Below are 23,599 nucleotides of genomic sequence, written 5' to 3' on the forward strand. Positions count from 1 at the left end.
TGATTTACATACCTTCTACAATGTCCAATTGACATACATAATTTAGACACCCATAGGAATTCATAATGCCCTATCATATCATCTCTCAATACTGGATGTTTACTGTTTTGTAGTTTTACTACTTTAAGTACCAAGAAGCATTTTCAGAGGAAGAGTTCCATCTCTTCCCTTGATCCCCCAAAGTATAGGTAACAAAATATAAAGTTAAACAAGATTGATGTTTGATAAACTAACATATAAAATTATCATTGCAATTTTCACAGTGACTGCTTTTAAACATAACAGTCATCATAAAGCCTATAAAGTATATACTTAGTTTTATAAAACAAATGCAGATTGTCTCAAGGTAAAAAATACAGTGCTGGATGCTAAAAAGCACTTTGTTGCAATAAGATGTGCAATAAGGAGCAAAACTTCAGAAAACATGAATATGTTCCCCAAACTTTTAATATTAGTAAAGCAAGAATTGCTCCGCAGCAGCAGGATGCTTTTTAGTGGCTGACACTATAAAGCTAACGTTAAGAAAGAAAAAAGGCAGAAAGTGTGAGCAGCAAATGGTGTAACCAAATTATTGCAAATGGAGATTAGCAATAAGTGAGGAAGGTGACCATCCACTCCGTTCTGATAAGACACCATCTTTAAATATTAAATTTTTTGCAGGAAGTGGAACACCCATGTCAGCATACGATGACTGTGAAAGCAAACTTGAAAAACTGGGCTCTGTGTGAATATCCAATGTTGAAGCACCTTCCTGGAATGAGTGAACAAAGTTAAGGACTTGCAGAGAGAGTTTTCTACTGGAATGTAAGAGGTTTTGAAGGCTCTCTTTTCTGCAAAGGCCGTGTGTAGCAATTTTCCTATAAACTTTCCGGTTTAATTCGGAACTGAACAGTGGAATTCCAAAGCACAGCTCGAGAGGAACCCAATCTGCTTCTGTTGTGGCACCAGAGGTTTGCTTTGTTGCTGAATCTATAGTTGCTTCTTCAATGACCATTTCAAATGACTCTGTACTCCCATTTAACATCTGAGCCAGAAGCCAAATCAGGTTTTCCTCTCTCATCAGAAGCATCACTGAGTTTTCTATTTGCAAGTTGGCTGGAAGCATTCAACATGGTGACATATCCGCAGAGATGTTGTAAGTCCACTCTGTTCCTTAGTATCTGCAATGCTTTATGAACACCCATATTGACACGAGTCTCCTTGTAGTTCTGTTTCATCAAATGGAAATAGGACATGGACAGTTTCTCCTATCCCATGCAGACCATGCCCCTGAATTAAAACTGCAGAATGTGTTAAAGCATCATTCAACATCATGAGCACATTTGAGGTAGGAACCACTCCAGGATCATGACCCCAAGATGTTATTAGCAATCGATCATAACTCTGAAATATATCTGGCAGTTTTCGAGGTCTTGTACCTTTGGATAATAAAAGGGATGGTGGTCCTTGTCCAGTGATATGATAAACGTAAATGTACTGTTTAAACCAGACAGAGCTGACTTCTGGGATAGCTGGTCCAATATGCTGAGGGGTGCAGCTGCTGACAGGCCGGATTTCATTGGTGAGGGGAGCCATGGAAACAAGCAGTGTGTAATTTTTGTTTAGAACTCTGCTGCCAGTTGCAAGGTCCAGACCAAGAAGGCTTTCACAGCGTAAGAGATCCAAAGGAAAACCATAATTAGGTTGGTCTGGCTGTGCAGTTTGCACAACTAGATCTTTGTTATGACGCAGAAACAGTATTGTGTTTCTCAGAGTAAGTGCATGATCAAAATATCTCTGTGCTTCTCTTTCACCAGTGCTCTGAACTGGTGAAAGATTTCCCATCATTAAGAAGGCAGTAAGAGTGGAGTCAAACAGGAATGCGATGTGCTTCGTGTGTCCTGCAGACAGACTCAGGCTTCTTACACTGGCTGTGTCAGCTGGATCTTCTTGACTATTTGTATCAGTGTCAGTTGCCGATGAAGCTTCTTGTACAGGCCTCCTACTTTCCCCTCCACCACATGACAAGAGCATCTTCTATGGATCTAAGGTACTCTTTAATCTGTTTATGGATGGAACATTCTTCCATGATGAATGAAGTTGATCCAAATTTATTACTTGTCCCTTCTTATGGGCAAAGCCCAATCAGCAATACATTGAAACAGCATTCTTAACCAGGGATAAGTCAATCTCAAGGACATTTGCAAGCTCTGCCACATTTGTGTGCTCATCTACTGAAACAAATATCTTATAGAGTAGAGTTTCAAAATAATCAAAATAAGCACTCGATTCATTACAAAACCTTCAAGGGGTGCAACTGCTATACAACTGTCATCAGACATTGGTACATCCAGATAAATAAATCCTTTTTTATACAAACTATGTACTACATTGTAATCTAGTGATCCAGAGAGTTGAGGGCCTGAATCAACGATCTTATCAGTAGCACATTTCTCAGGCCAAGTGCATATCTTGATGTCATCTTCTGTGATATATCCAGCCTGCACCACCCACCATGCCTCTATGGCAATTTCCACTGGCTTTATTGGTAGACGATCACCGGCTGTTTTCCTTCTGAAGAATTTTTTTGATGATCTACACTGAATCATAAGATCAATATACTGGTTTCTTCCTATGCCAAGAAGCCTTAGACAGTCAGCAGCAGTAAAATTGTGCCCACTGTTCATAATATTCTCCATAATCCCAGTGTAATATGAAAATGGTGTTATCTTCAAGCCCTTCACCATAATATCCAATAGACGGTAAGGGTACATCATGAGATGATCTCGGCTGTAGTTTAGCAGTTCCTCATAGTATCTGCGTTCATCTTTCTTGACATGTTTAAGTTATTTCTGTATCGTAATTGATTGCAGATACTGTACAGACAACCTGATTTTCATATTCTCTCTGTGAATTTCCAAGACGGCTGGGATTTTCTTTCTCCTCTGCCACTCTGAACAGCAAGACCAATACTTCCTGTATTTCCTCCTCCTCAGCCTACTTGATGTGAAGACAAAGATGAAGACCTCCATGATGAGCTATCTCCACTTAATGACTGCCTCACGTTGGCCGGCAACTTGTTCCAGGGGTAGTTGTGCCGGATGTGGAACTCCACGTCTATGTTCACGATGCCGCCGCCAGGGCCTGCGGCGGGGGCCGCGACCGCGACCCACCCTAAGCTTCCCGCCTGCCCGCCCGCAGCCCGGCTCCTCACACTGCAGAGGCCCTGGCTGCCCCATGACCTGGGCTCCCACGGGCTTAACTGACCTGGGACAGTTAAGCTCGGCCCGGGCCAAGCGAGCACTGGGTCGCCTGAGCAGCTCGGAAGGCCCTTTTTAACTTTAGACCTTCTGTTTGATGAGGAGACACATAGATTATCAACTTAGGCCAGGTTCAAAAGGCCCTTCAATCATATGGAAATGAAACGTAACCTCCCACAAGGAAAAGGATTAACTCCCCCATTCAACCAGGAGACTTAGTCTGACTAAAAACTTAGAAAGAAGGATCCCCCAAGAATCAATTACAACCAAAATAGAAAGGGCCCCTATCAGGCATTATTAAGCACTCCCACTGCTGTTAAACTCCAAAGTTAATTTTTTTTTCTTTTTTGATGAAGTCTTGCTCTGTCGCCCAGGCTGGAGTACAATGGCTCGATCTCGGCTCACTGCAACCTCCACCTTCTGGGTTCAAGCAATCCTCCTGTCTCAGCCTCCTGAGTAGCTGGGATTACAGGCACGTGCCACCATGCTTGGCTAATTTTTTTTTTGTGTGTGTGTATTTTTAGTAAAGATGAGGTTTCACCATGTTGGCCAAGCTGGTCTTGAACTCCTGACCTTGTAAAATGCCTGCCTCAGTCTCCCAAAGTGCTGGGATTACAGGCATGAGCCACTGTGCCCAGCCTCAAAGATTCTTATGAGTCCTCACAGATGTCAGAGGAAGATGCCATGACCTATACTTGCAAACTCCCAGAAGACTTAAAGCTATTGTTTTGCAAATGCACAGATAAATATTAATAACATGATGCTGTGGATGAGCATGAAAGTTTTTCTCTTACTCCTAATTATAATGTTTTCTCTCTTACTGCTTTGCCCTGCTGATGGAATTCAATAAAGGAATCTCTACCAGCAGACACTTGATTTTTACCCTTCCTAGGACCTCTAACAGATATCTTGTTATTACTAATCTTTGGTCCTTGCTTGTTTAACCTCCTTGTAAAGTTTGTGTCTTCTAGATTACAATAATTCCATGTAAAGATGATGCTGGCACAAGGCTTTCAACCCATCCCCTCTTCTGACCCAGAAAATAAAGACATCCTGCCTTTGGGTCTTTTAGAACAGGTATCCAGAGATTTTACTTCTCCAGTGCTAGGCAGGGTCTATGCCCATAACATCAGCAGGAAGCAGTTACAGAAGATGAACCTCCACCCTTCTGCAAGCCCCTTAAGATTAAGGAGGAGTATATAATCTCTGATGGGGAAATGAGGTAGGAGACCAGAAGGACTTATTTTCCAGTCACAACCCCACTGAACAGAGCAGGATCTGGTCAAAACAGGGTGCAGTGAAGAAGCCTGCTGAAACCAGCAGATGATGATGAAAGTGACCTCTAGTTGCTCTCACTACTTATGAGCATAAAGACACTACCACTGGGACCATGGCCAGTTTACAAATGTCATGGCAACACACCTTGGCAATGGCCTGGAAGTTACTTTATATGGTTCTGGAAACTCCCTGCCCCTTTTCCAGAAAGTTCTGAATAACCTACCTCTTAATTGGCATGTAATTAAAAGTGGGTCTAAATACAACTAGCTAGCAGCCCACAGGCACCAACTCTGGGCACACTGCCTATGGGTTAGCCCTGCTCTGCAAGTAGCAGCACCAGTTCAATAAAAGTTGCTTTCTTTCACCAGTGGCTTGCCCTTGAATTCTTTCCTTGGCAAAGCCAAGGAAACTACAGTCTGGGAGAAATTTCCCAGGCTACAAACCAGTTTTGAGGCTCGCCTGCCCTGCGTCACTATCATTGTTTCCTTGGGTTTCCCAGGAATGTACATGTGTGAGACTGCTGCCCTGCTTATAGATCTGTTTCCCTGCAGGAAACAGGAGTATCTTGCCTGGGGCTTCCAGAGTTGGAGATACATGTAGTTTCACTACTGAGTGCTAACATTTCATTTTGGAATCAAGTGATGCATTCAGACTGGCTGCTATCATTCTGTGGTATACATGTAGTGAACACATTTGTGACTGAGTTTCCTGCTTTTAGCTGGAGCAAGAAAGTTTTGTAATTGTGATTTGTACAAAAAAATCATAGGCAAGAGAATGTGTGTAAAATAAACTTTATTGTCAGAGGTTTCTAAACGCTTATCCTTCAAGGAAAATGGACATAGGCTGAAGAGCTGATAAACAGTCTACAGCAGTGTTATTCTAACTTAATCTTGATTCCAAGTCCTTGCCATTTTCCTCTAGCTGCTGTTGACTCCAGTTATATATAGGTTGGGGGAAAGGGGATTATTTATGGATCTAGGCATCACTGTCTCTTGGGCAGTTATCACATTTTCAGACTGAAGGGATGTGATTTCTACAATCAAACTATCCATTTGGAATACAAATCTGGAGTGGCTATAAAATTTGCTTCTCAGAGATGGAGCTTTCAGATTTGGACTTTCAATTGTTCTGTTGTTTTAGTTTTTCTCATCAACTGGGGAACTGTTTGTGACTAAGCTTTGTTAAAAGTAGAGAAGAACTTTCCATAGTTCCAACATTAGTTGCTACTTGAAACAAACAAACACACACACACACATACAACGAAACAATAATCTTTGGTGAGGTCTTGCTGATACCTAACTGAGGCTAGAGTGAGAGCTAAGTGGTGATACAGGCCAGGTGCAAACTGAGTGCAGCTAAGTGGATAATCTCTGGTAGTGAACTACAGTCTAGAAGAAGATAGTAATAATAGATTGAAAAGAAAGTCTCCTGAAATGAACTAGCTGGCCTGTGGTGTAGGACACAGGACCCCAGCCACCTTATGGTTCTAAAAGCCTTGCTCAAAGCCGCTGCAGATGAGTTAGCTAGGTCTCTACCACCTCCGTAATACTCCTCTGGAGAGAAATAAAGGTCTTTCACACCTCCCAGGAAGGGATCTGCTTAGCCTCAAATGTGCACATTCAGAAATAGCTTGTCATAAGAAAGAGAGGATAGTTTGCAGAGAAATAACCCTTCTAAGTCCACATCCTATTCCTTTTAAATAAGAGAGTGGTACCAAGGGAAGAGCCCTAGAATGTCAAAGCCAACAGGATGCTCAGATACCACCCAAGTACAGTTCCATCTTTGGCCATAAGGAGACAATGGTGTCAAGAGGCTAAGGCCATATGATCTGTAGGTGAAAAACCTGGGATGAGAATCAAGGCCTCAAACCTTTTCCACTACATCACAGATTTAGGAGCAGTTAGAGGGAAGGCTTCAATCTGGAGAACACTAACAGGTTTTAGAGATTATTGGGTCATGGTGGCTGGGACAGAAATAAGGATTCACAGAAAGATGTTTATAGTCAATGTTCTTTTACAGTAAATGTTCTTCTGGGATTTTCCTTGATAAAAAGGCTGAGCAAAAGTGAAAAAAAATTTTCTTTCTTTCTTTGTCTTTTTCTTTCTTTCTTTCTTTTTTTTTTTGAGACAGTTTTGCTCTTGTTGCCCAGGCTGGAGTGCAATGGTACAATCTTGGCTCACCACAACCTCCACCCCCAGGGTTCAAGCAATTCTCCTGCCTCAGCCTCCGAAGTAGCTGTGATTACAGGCAGGTACCACCACGCCCAGCTAATTAAAAAAATTTTTTTTTATTTTTATTTTTAGTAGAGACAGGGTTCCTCCATGTTGGTCCGGCTGGTCTCAAACTCCCGACCTCAGGTGATCCTCCCAAGGTGCTGGGATTACAGGTGCGAGCCACCACGCCTGGCCAAAATTAAAAATTTTCTAATTGCAATTCTGAACAACTTATGGGTTGTGAAATCAATATAGTGGACTGCTTACTACTACAGGCTTTATTTAAACACTAGGTAGGGTGGATTACACATAATAAAAGATTTTTTAAAAACTGATCACAAAGAATTGTGTATTTCTCACTGCATCTTGTGGTCAGAAAAGTTTGAGAAACTGCTCCACATAGGCAAATTATAGGTTCAATCTATCCATCTACCTCTTTTTCTCTTCTCTTTTTTTTCCATGCTATGCAAACAAGACCATGGAGAGAGGAAGGCAAATTCCATCAATGGGTGGGGTTAAGCCTTTTCTGTGAGGTAGCTGCACATTTGGGACACTCCTATGCTGGCGACTTGACATTCTAGTAGATAGATGGTCCTTTTCATCTTTAGCTACATGTTAAAATTACTTGGGAGCTTTTTAAGACTACTAGTGTCTTCCACCCACCTGGAAGCATTTAAATCAGAATCTCTATGTGTAGAGTCCAGGCACTTGTGTTAGTTAAAACCTTACCAGGCTTTATAATATGACAGAATGGTTTAAAGCTACTGAGTAGACCTACCCTATTTCCCACCATTTTCTTTGTTTCTCTTTCACCATAGGCTTCTTTCCCATGAGAAAGTAAAGATTTTAGTCTCTCTTTTCACAGTCTGAAGTAAATCACTATCTTTCTCAATTGGACTTTCAAGGCAAAGATTTCTCTCCATTTACCTATCTGGATTTTTACAAAGTTGGCCTCTGGATTCCCTTTTCCCAAAGCTAATTCACCACAAACGCACCCCTCAAGTCAAGGAGCTGGGCTTTCATACACCTGCACCTGTCAATCATGGGTAAATACTTTGCAGGCAGGGTTGCATGTGGGATTGACATAAACTGCCAGGTATTGCCAGCTCTGAGCCTCAGGCAAGCTTGTGACTAAGTGACTCCAGTAGTCTGAGGACAGTCCTTACTCAGAAGGGTCTTTGGAAGCAAAAGCAAACATAGGCATGAGAGGGTAAAAAAAAAATCCCATGTGATTTTGGCTTATACCTAACAGAACTTGTGCAAGAATGGATATTAAGGTGGGTATTGTACACAGCAGAGCTTAGTAAATACCAAGTCTGCAGTTTAAGGGATAGGCTGAAGAGATTTTGCAGGTTTGTAAACATTTTTGCCAATTTGAACATACTTTTGTTTGTGTTTGGTTTTTCTCCTCAGTGGTAAGAGCTAGGCACAATAAGGTAGCTAGGATATTATAATTTCAATCAATAAATTTTTATTTTGCCAAGGACCAAGATGAACTACGATGATTTCAATTATTTAGTACTTTATTTTCATCAGTTTGAAAATTAGGACTTTTGCTCTTTTTTGGCTCATGGCATCTTTTTGGATTTCACACTTTCTCAAAGGCCAGTAACTTAGAATCTAAATTATGATTGCTTATTCTTTCAGTATTCTAGGGGAAAGTTGATTTAATCTTGACAAAATGTATTCAATTAAAATAATTGTTCTCTTAAATCTTTTCTGTCTTTCTTTTCTTTTTTTTTTTGAGATGGAGTCATGCTCTGTCACTCAGGCTAGAATGCAGTGGCGCAAACTTAGCTTGCTGCGACGTCTGCCTCCTGGGTTGAAATGATTCTCCTGCCTCAGCCTCCTGAGTAGCTGGGACTACAGGTGCATGCCACCACGCCCAGCTAAGTTTTGTATTTTTATTAGAGATGGGGTTTCACCCTGTTGTTCTGTTAAATCTTTTCACCTTTTAAGTTTGTCCTTCTCTTCTCCAATTTGCAATAGTGGGGTGTGGCTCGCACCGAAATACTATATTTCTTAGAGCTACTTATTCCTGGAGCCTGGCAGTCTGGGGGCCTGGACGGGGTGTGTCTAGAAAGCAGCCCTCTCTAAGTTGAGAATAACTATGAGAATTGTGGGTTATAAGGTTTTGAGCAGCTCTGGCCTCCCCGTCCTCTTTTATTTCTACAGTGGAGTGTGGCAAGAGAAGGGACCCATCTGAGAGTGACTTCCTATTGTGGCCTTTCACCACTTACCTCTGGAAATTTGACTCAGGCAAGTCGGGGGAGTCTCCGGTATTCTTCTCTGAGAACTCTGTTTTCATTATACAGCTGGACAATGGAATCTATGATTTGCCTGTAGAGGTTAGAGGTGCATCCTGTTCCAGGAAATAATTACAATTTACGCAAGTTATACACGTTTGCTTAAGAGAATGCTTTCTGCACATTTCATGTTCTTCCTCTCTATCTTAGCCTAGGGAGAAAACCGTGGAGGGCTGGAACGTTAGTGTGATGGGGTGGAAGCTTAATTTTCACATGATTCTCAACAAATGCCAGCACATCACATGTATTATCATGTCCAATGGCTGCAATATGAAGGAGGCTTTTCCAAAATAGTTACTGCTTTGGTATGGGAAGGGACCTGCTTATGGTTCTTCTGGCCCAGCACAATGTTATGAAATGATGGCCTCTGTGTGAGAACAATCTAAGAGGAGGGGGGTTGGAGAGAACCACCTTGGGGTGGTAGAATGAAGAGTCACCAAGACATAAGGGAAGCTGATGAGGATGGCAGCAGAGGAGACTCTCATTCTGCTACGTGAGGTGCTGAGAAACCTGGGTTCTACTGAATGCCAATCACATAAGAAGCAGACAGACAGCAGGCAGTGTACAGCAGCAGACAGAAGACAGCCTAGGAATCACAAGAATGATTTTAGAGGTAGATACCACTAAGATGAAGGCAAATCTTTAAGCCTATTTATTTACCTATAAATAGGAATGATAGTAGCTGCCCTACCTCTCTAGCTGGGACATTTGTAATGAATAAGTGAAGTAAAGTATGTCAAAGTGCTTGAAATCTATAAAACTCTGCCCCAGTCACACGCCTTTAGAAAAATACATATTGCCAGAAGCAGGCTGACTTGGGCCTCTCCTACCATTTTCTTCGTCAAAGCTGCTGTGGTGACGTCCTAGCTTTTCTCACAGGCAGTTGTTGATGAAAAGGGTCTCCTTCAGGTGCTGCCACTGGCTCTGGATCTCATCTTCTGCAGCCATTCCACCAGGACATGGAATGAGATGGGAAGTGAAGATGCTGATCACTAAAGGGATAGTCAGGGGCCTCTCGTCAAGATCCCTGCCTTTCACCATTCTTTTGCCAACTTCATCTTCTCATCAGGGAACATAAGGCAACTTTCTTTAAGAGCTTTTAAGGTTTCAAACAAAGCATGGCCAAGTGCTAAGCAAACTCCACAGGGATGCCTCCCACATGGAGATATGGGAAGTATAAGGCAGGTTGACAGGAGGTGGGAAAACACTGAAGGTCTCTGAGTAGGGCTTTTCTAGCACTAGAAAAGGTATGACCACCTCCTTGAGATGACTTATAGGTACTAGGGAATATCTTCCTCTCTACAAAATATCTCTCCTGAACATATTTTGTTTTTGTTGTTGTTTTTTGACAGAGTCTCATTCTGTCGCCCAAGCTGGAGTGCAGAGGCACCATCTTGGCTCAGTGCAACCTCCGTCTCCCAGGTTCAAAGGATTCTCATGCCTCAGCCTCCCAAGTGGCTGAGACTACAGGCATGCACCACTATGCTTGGCTAATTTTTGCATTTTTAGTAGAGACGGGGTTTCAGCATGTTGGCCGGGCTGGTCTTGAACTCCTGACCTCAAGTGATCCACCCACCTAGGCCTCCCAAAGGGCTGGGATTATAGGTGTGAGCCACCGTGCCCGGCCCTGAACATCTTTAACCGATGGTAAAGACCTTCTTCTGCACCTTACTGTGAAATTGGAAAGAGAAATAAGGATGCCTTTGTCAGAAGATGGTATGACTAATTAAAGCCACAAACTTACACCCATCACTGACAGAATGACAAGCCTAATATGGTTTATATTACTGTGAAAGCTCAATGAGTGAATTAATATAATCTCTTTTTATTGCATAGAAGAGTATATAAAGCATATAGTCTCCTAACAATCCAAACTTTTGCCCCCAAAGTAAAGTCAAACATTCAAGTAAGGGAGAGGAGATATAGGTCAAGGTTTTAATCTATACACACACCAGAGAGGCTACCAACCCAAAGGGCTCTTATATACCTAATGAAGCTCCAATGGCTAGCGTGGAGTTATTCTGGGAAGAGGGCATGCTGGTGGCATTGCTCTTAGATTCAGCCTTTTCTCCAGCAGATAGCCTCATTGTTTATTTAGATGGAATTACAACACTGAGACTAAACTAACAGAGATCTTAAAAATACCTTGGTGCTGCACAAAGATTGAGAACCCTGGCTATTTACCAAAGGGTTGCCAAGATCAAAGTCTTGTCTTTATGGAAATCCCCTGATATTCCAGTAGTCAAATGGAACCTTATGGGAAAGCAAGCACCTGAGGGGAGATGGAGACTGGAGCTTGAAACCCAGGAACCATTATAATTGCACCTCCAAACATATGGACAAGCCTGCCAACATTCTTGGGATGGCTAGAACAGCTTGGGAAAACTGTTCAGGAACTATAATTACCAAGAATATTTCAGGAAGGCTGGGTGCGGTGGCTCACATCTGTAATCCCAGCACTTTGGGAGGCAGGGGTGGGTGAATTGCTTGAGCTCAGGAGTTTGAGGCCAGCCTGGGCAAAAAAGCAAGAACCCATGTCTACCAAAAAGGCAAAAAAAATAGCCAGGAGTAGTGGCATGCATCTGTGTTCTCAGCTACTCAGGAGGCTGAGGTGGGAGGGTCATTTGACCCTGGGTTGTAGGTTGTGGTGAGCCGAGATCATGCCACTGCACTCTAGCCTGGGTGACAGAACAAGAGACCCTGTCTCAAAAAATATATATATTTCAGGAAAGATGAGATGTCCCATTTTAAAGAAGAAGATCTGTTAAACAGATTTGTACATGCGCGGCAGTAGTGGCAGAGAGTCTGCCATAATCTCTTCACTCTCTCCATTCTGGCCTGCTTTGAGTATACCGGCTTGCAGATGCTGGTCTGGACCAGAGGGACTGAGGTGAGGACAGGAACAGAGCAAATTACCTGACCCACCAGGGACCTGTACTTGAGAGTTGATCCCAGAGCTGTGTTCAGCCTAATCACTTTTTTAAAGTGAATGTTTAGGGCCTGCCTGCAGAGAATAACATCTCTCAGTTTAGACAGAGGTGGTGAGCATGTAGAATGTAGGAGCTACTGAGAGATTGATGGAGCTTTATTTTTCTTATCAAAGGAGCACTTACTGGCTATTTCCACAGCCGAGGGGCCTTCCTGTGCATCAAAGAGGAAGGCATTGCTGCTGGGAAGCTGGTGGGAGTCATGGCAGCTGGAATGAGTCAAATACTGTTCATCTAGTGAGTCCTCCAGGACTTCATCCATTTCTTCCTCCTGGACTTCCCTCTTGAGCCAGGTGAAGTAGGCAAGACAAGGGATTAAACCAAGGCAGCCTCGAACCACAGCTTCTTAGCTAGTTCTGATCTGAAGCTCATGGAAGAGGCACCAAAACCAAAGGGACCATCACATCAAAGAGGAAGTATACAGTCCACTTTTGACTGGGAGTAAAGTGTGCCTAGAGTTAGTATAGAAGTGAAAAAAGCAAGTGATCAGTGCATTGACCTCATAACACACAGATAAGGCAGCAGACTCAACAACTACTCTACAATACGCTCACGGCACACAGCACACACAGTAACCCATACTGTCGGCTTCAAAATGCTGTGTTTAAATTTTATTTAATATGATGTGGAGTGGTCCACTGAATACTGGCTCTTGAGACAACACAACCTCCCAGGGCTTTTGCAGATTTTAGACCCCTAGCTCTAAATACTTGGTATGGTTTCAATTTATTTTTCAAGGTAAATTTCTGGCTATAAAATATCTGCCAACATAATTCAGGACAACTGTGCAGAAACCAGATAGGCATCTCACTTTGGTTTGTAACCCTATAGGTTTTAAAGATACAGAAACCAGGGATCCCTGGTTAGTTTACTTTTCGGTAAGACTGACTGGTTAACTAAGTGTGAGAAATTACTAGGAACTAGGAACCAATACAACAACTGCAAAGAGAACAGAGAACCATTTTTAAAAGGACACATTGTATAATCAGTCAACAAAAAAAGGAACAATCAGCAGTTTCTGCTTTTTCTAGATCTGGGACCTTTAACCTCTTGAGTCCTTGCTTCTGGAATTCTCTCTAGATTTGGTCAGTCCATTATCAGCCCCTTCATCATGTAGAGTTACCTGGGAGCCAGTGGCTTTTGCCTGTCTTCATTTTTCTTACCATTGTGATTTTCTGCAAACCAAAATTAGAAAGAGCTAGTCAGAAATTAAGCAGGTCCCATTTCACACATTGCACACATGGGCTCTATATGATCAGGGACATAACACCTTACATGTATGTTCAGAATGCTCTGTGAGAATTATTGCAGGAGGCCTCAGGTTGTGTCTTTAGAGAAGTGGCCTGGCAGGCTTGCCTGAGCCCACTGGACAGGGTGTTCCTGATGTGGTGAATCATCACCAGACGTCAGCTGCCTGAAGCAGAGTAAAAAGTTTAAAATGTCTTTTGTTCCTCAGCTCAAAGAATACTTGCCTGGCTGCCCTTTGGACTTCTCCAGTTGTAACCTTCCTTCCTGCTACAGGCTGGTTGCCAGACCACGACTGTTTGTCCCATTGCTACTCACACACAGAACCTGCTCCAGTCTCTGAGAGGACAAATAGCCCTGTCCTACCTCTACTCCAAAACCAGAGGACTGCCCAGGTGCCTTCAAGTCTGTCCCTGTTGTGCTTCCTCAGATGTTCTTGGGGGTAATTCTTTTTTTTTCTTCTCAGTTTGTTAGTGAGCATTGGGGTTGATTCTGTGAAAAATATTCCAGTATAAATCAACTTTTCTAACACCAGCTTCTACTATATACAGTGCCTGAACTAACCCCAAAAGATTTGGACGGTTTATTGGGACCCAAAAATAAAAAAATAAATAACCCTGAAAGAGAAATACACTCATGAACATTAAGATACTACTTCAACTGATCTGTACAGCAGCCATGGAATTATGATTTGACCCACTTTACAAATGGGGAAACAGAAATTCAAGAAGGATCAATCACTTGCACAAAGTTAGTAAATTCAGTGCTGAGACTAGAGCCTAGGTAATGCTGATTCTTAGCCCATGGGTCTTCCCATTCTAACAAGCTGCCTTCTGTCATACTCTTCTTTCTGACCACAAAGATGGAATGGAGACTTCTGCTTCTGGCCAATTTGGAGTAATGGGGACCTGATTTGTCTTCCACCTTAAACAACTGAGAAACTGGAAAAAGTATTTTAAACTCTAGCTTCAACATTGGATATAGTGCAGTACTGTAATAAATAAAAGAGGTGAGCCCTATGATTGCTCCAGTTTGCTGCCTGAGATTGTCAACTGTAGAGCAGGGAGGGAGGACCCAGGCAGAGCCTGGTAGTAAGTTTGAAGATGTCAGGGTGGCTAGACATCACAGGACAGACTAGAGAATAGGTTGCTGCACAGATAGAATGCCTTGGATATCTGTCTTCAATCTTCAGCTAAGTACTGATTAGTACATGTATTTGAGGAAATTATGCAAAGCAGGGCAAAGAACTTCCCAAAAGGAATAATCTCTGTAGCTCACACATAGCTTGCAACACTTGGTGTTTCCATCAGCTAGAGTGAGAATCCCTTTTAATAGAGGGAGCATTGGTTAGAACAGGAGTCCCCAACCCCCAGCACTGGTCCATGGCCTGTTAGGAATGGGGCTGCACAGGAGAAGGGGAGCAGCCAGCGAGAAAGAATTACCACCTGCGCTCAGCCTTCTGTCAGATCAGCGATGACATTAGATTAGCATTGGAGCACAAACCCTATTGTGAACTGTACATGCCAGGGATCCAGGTTGCACGCTCCTTATGAGACTCTAACTAGTGCCTGATGATCTGAGGTGGAACAGTTTCGTACTGAAACCACCCAATTCCCAATCCCTACCACCCCACCCCAACCTTGTCTGTAGAAAAATTGTCTTTCATGCAACCAGTCCCTGGTGCCAAATCTGTGGGAGATCACTGACTTAGAATCTTCAAAAGATTATTGCCCCCAATGTAAACTATGGACTTTGTGTGATAATGACATGTCATTGTAAGTTCATCAACTGTAACAAATGTGCCATTCTGGAGAGAGATGTTGATAGTCTAGGAGGCTATGCATGTGTGGAGGCAGGGGGTATATGGGAACTTTTTGTACTTCCTGCTCAATTTTGCTGTGAATCTGAAACTATTCTAAAAAATAAGGTCTATTTTCTTAAAAGTCATTTTGCCTCCACAGTGGGAAAAAGATAGCAGTTGACTAATAGCTGCTCTTATCCTGCCTAAAAAAATTTAAAAGCCAGCTTGAAAAGATGAAAATTGTTTTTAAGTAACTTTATTGTATACCAAAACAAAGCTAAAAGAATTTTAACACCAAATTCAAAAAAATCCAGCACTCAATAAGTTACAATTTGCAGTGTCTAACCCCAAATCAAATAATGTTAGGAATGCAGACAGACAGAAAACTATAATCCATGATAAGAAGGGGGAAAAAATCAACCTACTTAAACTGACTTAGAAAGGACACATCAGGTGAGAATTAAAAAACAATAAAAAGGACACAGATGACAGAATCTGTAGACAAGCACATTGAAACAAATATAACTATATTCCTTGTATTAAAGAAGCTAGGCTGGTGTGGTGGCTCATGCTTGTAATCCCAGCACTTTGCGAGGCCAAGGCGGGTGGGTCACCTGAGGTCAGGAGTTGGAGATCAGCCTGGCCAATGTGGTGAAACCCCGTCTCTCTGAAAAATATGAAAATTGGCTGGGTGTGGAGGCATGTGCCTGTAACCCCAGCTACTCAGGAGGCTGAGGCACAGGAGGCATAGGAATCACTTGAACCCAGGAGGTGAAGGTTGCAGTGAGCCAAAATCTCACCACTGCACTTCAGCCTGGGCAACAGAGTGAGACTCTGTCTCAAAAAATAGAATAAAATAAAATAAAGAAACTAGAGCAAAATACGAAATGATGAAGAGTTACATAGAAGACCTTAAAGAAAGACATAAATTAAATTTAGATGAAAAATAAAGTTTGAATCCAACTTACAAGGGAAGTGAAGGACCTCTTCAAGGAGAACTACAAACCACTGCTCAAGGAAATAAAAGAGGATACAAACAAATGGAAGAACATTCCATGCTCATGGGTGGGAAGAATCAATATCGTGAAAATGGCCATACTGCTCAAGGTAATTTACAGATTCAATGCCATCCCCATCAAGCTACCAATGACTTTCTTCACAGAATTGGAAAAAACTACTTTAAAGTTTATATGGAACCAAAAAAGAGCCCGCATCACCAAGTCAATCCTCAGCCAAAAGAACAAAGCTGGAGGCATCACACTACCTGACTTCAAACTATACTACAAGGCTACAGTAACCAAAACAGGCTGGTACTGGTACCAAAACAGAGATATAGATCAATGGAGCAGAACAGAGCCCTCAGAAATAACACCGCATATCTACAACTATCTCATCTTTGACAAATCTGAGAAAAACAAGCAATGGGAATAGGATTCCCTATTTAACAAATGGTGCTGGGAAAACTGGCTAGCCATATGTAGAAAGCTGAAACTGGATCCCTTCCTTACACCTTATACAATGACAAAGTGGAAAATAAAAAAAAAAAGAAAAATAAAGTTTGAGATGAAAATACACTGGACAGGATTAACAGCAGATTAGATGCTGCTAAAGAAAGATTAATCAATTCCAAGACATGGAAATAGAAAGAAACAAATAGAGAAAAAAAAGATACAACAAAAATGAACAGACCATTAGTCAGCTATGGTAAAATTTCAAAGCAGCTAATACAAATATAACTGGAGTCTTTGAAGGAGAGGATAGAGAGAAAGAATAGAATATACATTATATATATTTGATATATATATGCCAAATATACTGTATATGCCATAGATAAGACTATATATGTCATTATTATTCAAATTTGATGAGAACTATAAACATGCAGATGCAAGAAACTAAAGAAAGTAAAACAATACTTAAAAGATAAAACTATACAAGGTCTTATCTTAATCAAACTGCTTCAAACCAGTGATAAACAGAAAATCTCAAAAGCGGCCAGAGAAAAAGACATATTATGTACAGAGAAACAAAAATAAGAATTATGGAAGACTTCTTGTTGGAAACAATGTAAGCCAGAAGACAGTGGAATATCACTTTTCAAACACTTTTTAAAAAACACAAACTGTCAACTAGAATCCTACATCCAGTGAAAATATCTTCCAGAAATGAAGGTGAGTTCTTATGCTCATCAAAATGAAGTAATCCACTATACTCTACCTCTCTTACTGATTGAAACTAAGAACTCTCAGGCCAGGCACAGTGGCTCATATCTGTAATCCCAGCACTTTGGGAGGCCATAGCAGATGGGTCACTTGAGCTCAGTAGTTCAAGACCAGCCTGGGCAACATGGAGAAACCCTGTCTCTACAAAAAATATGAAAATTAGCCAGGCGTGGTGGCACACACCTGTAGTCCCAGCTACTTGGGAGGCTGAGGTGGGAGGACTGCTTGAGCCCAGGAGGCACAGACTGCAGTCAGCCAAGATCATGTCACTGCACTCCAGCTCGGGTTAGAGAGCAGACTCTGTCTCAAAATAAAAAACAAAACTCAGGACTCTTGAAAGAATATGAAAAGTGATTACCTGAGTGCTCTAAAGAGAAAACAATAGAATGCAGATTAAGGACCATAGTCAAAACTAAAATAAAATCTACAATGGAGATAACTTTGCACTTTTTCTCCCCACTTTGGGGCACTTGGGAGGAGCTAAGAGTCTTCAGAGCCTGTAGCCAACTTACCTGTGGCAAGTTTTCTGACAAGGATCTCTGTTAGCTGGCTTCCTTGTACCATTTGCTCACAGAATCTCTGTCTCTGGTAGTAGGCAATGCCAGTGTTCCTGAGAAGGCCCTCAAAAGACTTGACTGTGTTCTTCACATGCTGGGTGAAAAGGTAGCAGACACCTCTCCCTTCCTGTATCTTCTGTCGTAAGTGGGTCAGTTCTTCACCCTGAGCCTGAATTAAGGGATCATGTATCCTAAGGTGGGAAAGAAGGGTAAAATGTAAGAGGGAATGTAGTGAATAATAGGTTATAGAAGTTTCAGAGGAGAGATCTCTTAGAATCCCTGTAAGGAACTCCCAAGTTGAATTCTTTTTTTTCTTTTTTTTTTTTTTGAGACAGAGTCTTACTCTGTCGCCCAGGCTGGAGTGCAGTGACAAGATCTCGGCTCACTGCAGCCTCCGCCTCTGCCTCTGCCTCCCAGGTTCAAGCAATTCTCTTGCCTCAGCCTTCCAAGTAGCTGGGACTACAGGTGCCCACCACCATGCCAGGATAATTTATATATTTTTTGTAGAGATGGGGTTTTGCCATGTTGGCCATGCTAGTCTCGAACCCCTGACCTCAAATGACTCGTGCACCTCGGTGTCCCAAAGTGCTGGGACTACAGGCATGAGCCACTGCATCTGGCCCAAGATTAATTCTTGTACAAGTTGTGTGACTTGCCTGTGGCAGAAGGAATGAAGAACCAGCCTTGGGTTTGTCTGTTATTTTACTAACTTTCCTTTAAAAAGATGCCCCTTTGGTTCCCCACTTTAGCCCAAGTACATTTTCATACAATATACATCAAGCATTACGCAGTAACTGGCAGAAAAAAAAAAAAAGCCAGATTCAAAAGTGTTGGGCAGGTATCTCTGGTATTAATTGAAAGTTAAAAAGAAAAATCAGTGAAAAGGTCAAGAAGGGCAGTATTCTTCTGAATGACACGAAGGTAGACCATAATCAGTAAGAAGGCAGTTAAAACTAAAGTTCCGGCCACGTGCAGTGGCTCATGCCTGTAATCCCAGCACTTTGGGAGGCCAAGGCAGGCGGATCACCTTAGGTCAGGAGTTTTGAGAGCAGCATGGCCAACATGGCGAAACCCCATCTCTGCTAAAAATACTAAAATTAGCTGGTGTGGTGGTGTGCACCTGTACTTTCAGCTCCTTGGGAGGCTGACCTAGGAGGATCGCTTGAACCTAGGAGGTGGAGGTTGCAGTGAGCTGAGATCACACCACTGCACTCTAGCCTCGGCAACAGGGTAAGACTCCATCTCAAAAAAAAAAGTAATGTTCTGAGTAGTAATTTCATTACTCTATGTGGGATTTCATTGTTTTCTAATTATTGTTCAAATATTTCTCATGGTGATATGGTTTGGCTCTGTGTCCCCACTCAAACCTCATGTTGGATTGTAATCTCCAATGTTGGGGGAGGGACCTGCTGGAAAGTGACTGGATCACGGGGGTGGACTTCCCCCTTCCTGTTCTCGTGGTAGTGAGTGAGTTCTCATGAGGTCTGGTTGTTTGAAAGTGTAGCACCTCCCTCTTTGTTCTCTCTCTCTCTCCTGTTCTGGCCATGTGAAGACCATGCCTGCTTCCCCTTCGACTTCTGCAATGATTGTGTTTCCTGAGGCCTGCCCAGAAGCAGAAGCCTGTACAGCCCACAGAACCATGAGCCGATTAAACCTCTTTTCTTTATAAATCACCAAGACTCAGGTACATGTTTATAGCAGTGTCAGAATGGACTAATACACGTGGGTTCCAATGTAGAGTGTGAGCTCTGTGAGTCTAAAGACAGTGCCACCTATTACCCAACTCACAGCACCTGGTAGTATGTACACATACAAGTAGTTATTCAGTTAATGTTTAGAACCATGTAATCCCAGAGCTGGACTGAACATTTACAGTCATCTACCCCATCTAATGCTTGAATTTTCTCCCTGCTATTCTTCTAAGTTGTTATCAGCAGGTCCTCTTTCAAACTCTATTCGATAGAGTTACTAGACAGTGTCAGGGGAAGTAAAGACACATACTGGCGAGAAACAGGGGCTCCAGACCTATCCCTCCTTCAATCAAATATCTCTGCTTTGGTGAGTTTTACACATTTGAGCTTCTATGATTTCATTTCAACAAAGGATTAAAAGAAGTTTCAAATGCTACAATCTACCTTATGTCTGAAACCCTCTAAGGATAGTCAATGCTGGTCCTGAGTGAATTAATAATTCATTTTCCACACAACAGCTGCTCAATCATCTATCTACCCAATAGCCCTACCAGTTAATACTTCACCTAGTATAATACTTTTTAAAAAAGTTTGGAGGAGAAACTTTCTTATCATGAAAGGCACTTTGGAAAGTTTGAAAATATCTCTTATAGGAAATGTTAATGACAATCACCACATCTATAAATGGGAACAAATAAAATAATTACAGAAAATAGTTGTTCAGAGTTTTATATGTGTTAGAGATGGTTTTAACTACTTGCAATTGTGCATTTAATCTTCATAACCCTCTAAGGTAGATACTGTCAGTATTTCCGTTTTATAAATGAGGTAGCCTAGGTTAATGACATGCAGAAAAGTGCAGTAAATTTGACCAAGGACACACAAATAGAAGCCACGTTGCTAGTATTCCAATGTAGGCAGCTGTCTCCATTTTACTAATATGCTCTTTAATGGAAAACCCTAGAGACCTAACTAGACTATAGCCTCATTGTGTCTTAGTCTAGTTCTGTGCCTGCCTCATACATTTCTGCCCTTCTCCTTGCACAAATTTGCTCTTTGTTCTACCTGCCTGAGCTGCCCCACTTCAAAGAGTATTTATACACTTCCCACAGAGGTACCTCCTTACCGGAGCCTTGCTGCTGGCCTTGGCAATTCGGTCAGCTCCCTCTCCTGAAACTGCAGCTCCTCCTCCAGCACAGATTCTATAAGGTCTTTGCACTCTTCACACTCTGAGAGAAGACAGACATGCCTGCATCATGGAAGGCTGGATGTGCTGCTGTGGTCACTGCCTGCAGGGCAGGAGGCAGGGTCTATCTCAAGGATGAAAGTATCCCCAGAACCAGGCTTTACACTGAGATTTCCATATCTTTATTCCTCAGTCTCTCAACTACTCCCTGTTTTAGAGATGAGGAAGGAAAAGCCCACAGGCCGATAAAGTAACTTGACAAGATGATTCAACTGGAATGAAGCAGTCAGAATTCACGTCCCATGGGGTCTGACTCCACATCTTTTTCTTTTCTTTTCTTTTCTTTTTTTTTGAGATGGAATCTCACTTTGTTCCCCAGGCTGGAATGCAGTGGCACGATCTCAGCTCACTGCAACCTCTGACTCCTGGGTTATTCTCCTGCCTCAGCCTTCCAAGTAGCTGAGATTACAAGTGTGCCCCACCACACCCTGCTAGTTTTTGTATTTTCAGTAGAGACAGGGCTTCACCATGTTGGCCAGGCTGCTCTCGAACTCCTGATCTCAAATGATCCGCCCACCTTGGCTTCCCAAAGTGCTGGGATTACAGTAAGTGAGCCACTGCACCCGGCCATGACTTCAAATCTTAAGGCCAATTCACCAAGCCTTACAGCCTCTTAAGTAAAACATGAACATAAGGGCATGAAATAATGACTTCCTGTGTATTTAGGAAGATACTAAGAACTGTAGAACTGATGGTTCTCCTGTTTCAAGAGTTTCAATAATTTGAAAATATTTCAAAGATTTAAACATTTATCTGTATACAACTGTGTAAAACTGTATATGGAGGAGAAAGATCCAAATGATATATGCCCAAATGCTAATAGTGTTTTAAAGGGAGAACCAACACATAGTGTTTGTCATGGTACTGTTGCAGTAGGTTTTTAAGAATTATCATCATATGATCATTACCACTATCCAAAGAGGTAGTTCCTACTCTGTTACCATTACAGATGAGAAAACTGAGGCACAGAGACAATAAGTTAGATTTGAACCCAGGAGATTTGGCCCTAGGGTATAAGCTCTTTAATCACTGCACAATAATACCTTTATACTAAGGTCTTAGGTAATATCTTTCTTCTCTAGCTTGAGAAATATTTTTCCTACAATTATAATGAATGAAGTTTTTTTTTTTAACTAGTTTTTCAACAAACCAAAGCTCATCTTTTCACTTCTTTAATAAGTGGGTTTTTGGCTTTACTTTTCTATGACAGTAAGTTAGACAGCAAATTTAACCACCCCCCACACGATGATTTATTTAAAAATAATTGTAGAAATTGGAAAGCAAACTCAATTTCAATGTTAACCAGAATCCTCTTCTAATATCCCTGTTCCTCTCATGCCCTTGTTCCCATGTTTCCTTGTCATTATAACTTCCCCCTTCTCCGACTATTAGTAACAGGTTTGGGATTTTACAGTGGATTTAAAAATGTGAGAGCTAACTGTGGAGAGGAAAGGGCCAGCCCCTAACCTGGCCTGGCCTTCTACTGAGAATGGCGGTCTCTTCCACTTGGCCTTGTTCTCATTTTGGCCATGTGTCTCATAGCTCTTATCCTGGACATCCACCTGCAGTTGCTTGCTGTCTGTAAAGTTGATACTCAGAGAGAGACAGAAAGGGTGTAACAAAGTCACTGATTTTTTTGGAAATACCCTCAATCTAACCAGAACATGAGGAATGGCTTATGTGAACTTATGTGGGAAAAGAATCTTGATCCAGGTATCATAAAGATTTTTCTCCGTGTCTGCTATTGAAGTTTGCATCTCCACATATCTGTGACTCAGTTGAGAATAGGTAGTTTTAAGTTCCTTCAAGGCAGATAGTGTATACTATTACTTCTTTCATCCCTGGTGCTGTTGGCACAGTGCTTTGCAAATGGGTGCTCTTAAAAAAGTTTAAATCGAATCCTGAGATGTTTTAACCAACAGTGATGTTACATGTTTGTAGAATCTGATATTCATTGCTGAGAGGGGAAAGACAGTTTCATGCCTAAACCAAGGTTTTAGTCTCTATTCCTCACTACACTCACACTGCAAACTTTACACCTTTGTGCCTCAGTTTTTCTGTCCTTGGCAAATTGAGAGTAAAATGCCCACTTCTACCTTTCTGGGAGTGTAGTTAGGATAAAATTAATTTTGATAGAGAATAAAGTCTGCAGTGTTTCATTTCACAGAGGAAAGACAGACAATCATTTATCACTTTGGTGACCATGCCCCTATGGGACCTACTATATTTCTGCAGGTGATTGGCCAGGGAGTAGGCAGTAGCTTTGGATGTCAGGAATTTCTCTGTGAGGTCTCGGAAGTTCTCTTTGCACTTTTCCAGTTCAGAGAGCAAGTACTGATTGGTTTCCAGGATGCTCATTTCTGCCCTTGGACCAAAACAAGTGGTGAGAGATACTGCCATGCTGAAGCTTGTGGAGAAAGTACAATCAGAGCCTAGGGAGAATAAACCCAGACAATTAATAAATTAAAAACAAATGCATGGATTATGGTAATGGTTGCACTACTTGGGTAAATTACTAAAAATTATTGAACTGTACAATTATAACGGGTAAATTTTATAGTATGTAAATTATATCTCAATAAAGTTTCTTTACATTAAACGAAGGGTTTAAACAAGTCAAAAGAAAGCAGATCTGATTCATAAATTACCTTTGGGATAAACTTTGTCAGCATCCTACAACTCTGAGAATCCTTAGCCACAAAAACAAGGCACAAGGTGCCTAAGCTTAGAGTCTAAGGTACTGTCTGTGACTCAGGCTCTGATAGGAATGCCAGAAATCAGACCCAGTGCCAGGTAATGGTCTGGAGTCACAAT

The 23,599-nt window shown here is 41.8% G+C and overlaps 2 pseudogenes across 4 annotated transcripts; both read right to left on the bottom strand.

The window, feature by feature from the left end:
* Positions 1-442: 442 nt before the first annotated feature.
* On the bottom strand, positions 443-9,038 carry LOC104002492 (protein FAM91A1-like; annotated as a pseudogene).
* Positions 5,304-23,599, bottom strand: LOC746061 (neuroblastoma breakpoint family member 6-like protein; annotated as a pseudogene). 4 transcript variants are annotated; one of them, XR_010152574.1, is made up of 10 exons: positions 23,434-23,599; positions 23,008-23,217; positions 20,666-20,768; positions 17,804-18,039; positions 13,635-13,760; positions 13,299-13,437; positions 13,147-13,198; positions 12,150-12,475; positions 8,971-10,028; positions 5,304-6,919 (listed from the first exon to the last, which is right to left on the bottom strand). The product of XR_010152574.1 is annotated as a neuroblastoma breakpoint family member 6-like protein, transcript variant X4 (transcript). The 4 variants fall into 4 exon arrangements; XR_010152573.1 differs by having other exon boundaries at positions 8,971-9,092; positions 9,867-9,974; positions 12,150-13,198; positions 13,299-13,760; XR_001709115.3 differs by having other exon boundaries at positions 8,971-9,092; positions 9,867-10,028; positions 12,150-13,198; positions 13,299-13,760.

The sequence above is a fragment of the Pan troglodytes genome, chromosome 1 (genome assembly GCF_028858775.2).
Source record: "Pan troglodytes isolate AG18354 chromosome 1, NHGRI_mPanTro3-v2.0_pri, whole genome shotgun sequence".
NCBI classification, from domain to species: domain Eukaryota; kingdom Metazoa; phylum Chordata; class Mammalia; order Primates; family Hominidae; genus Pan; species Pan troglodytes.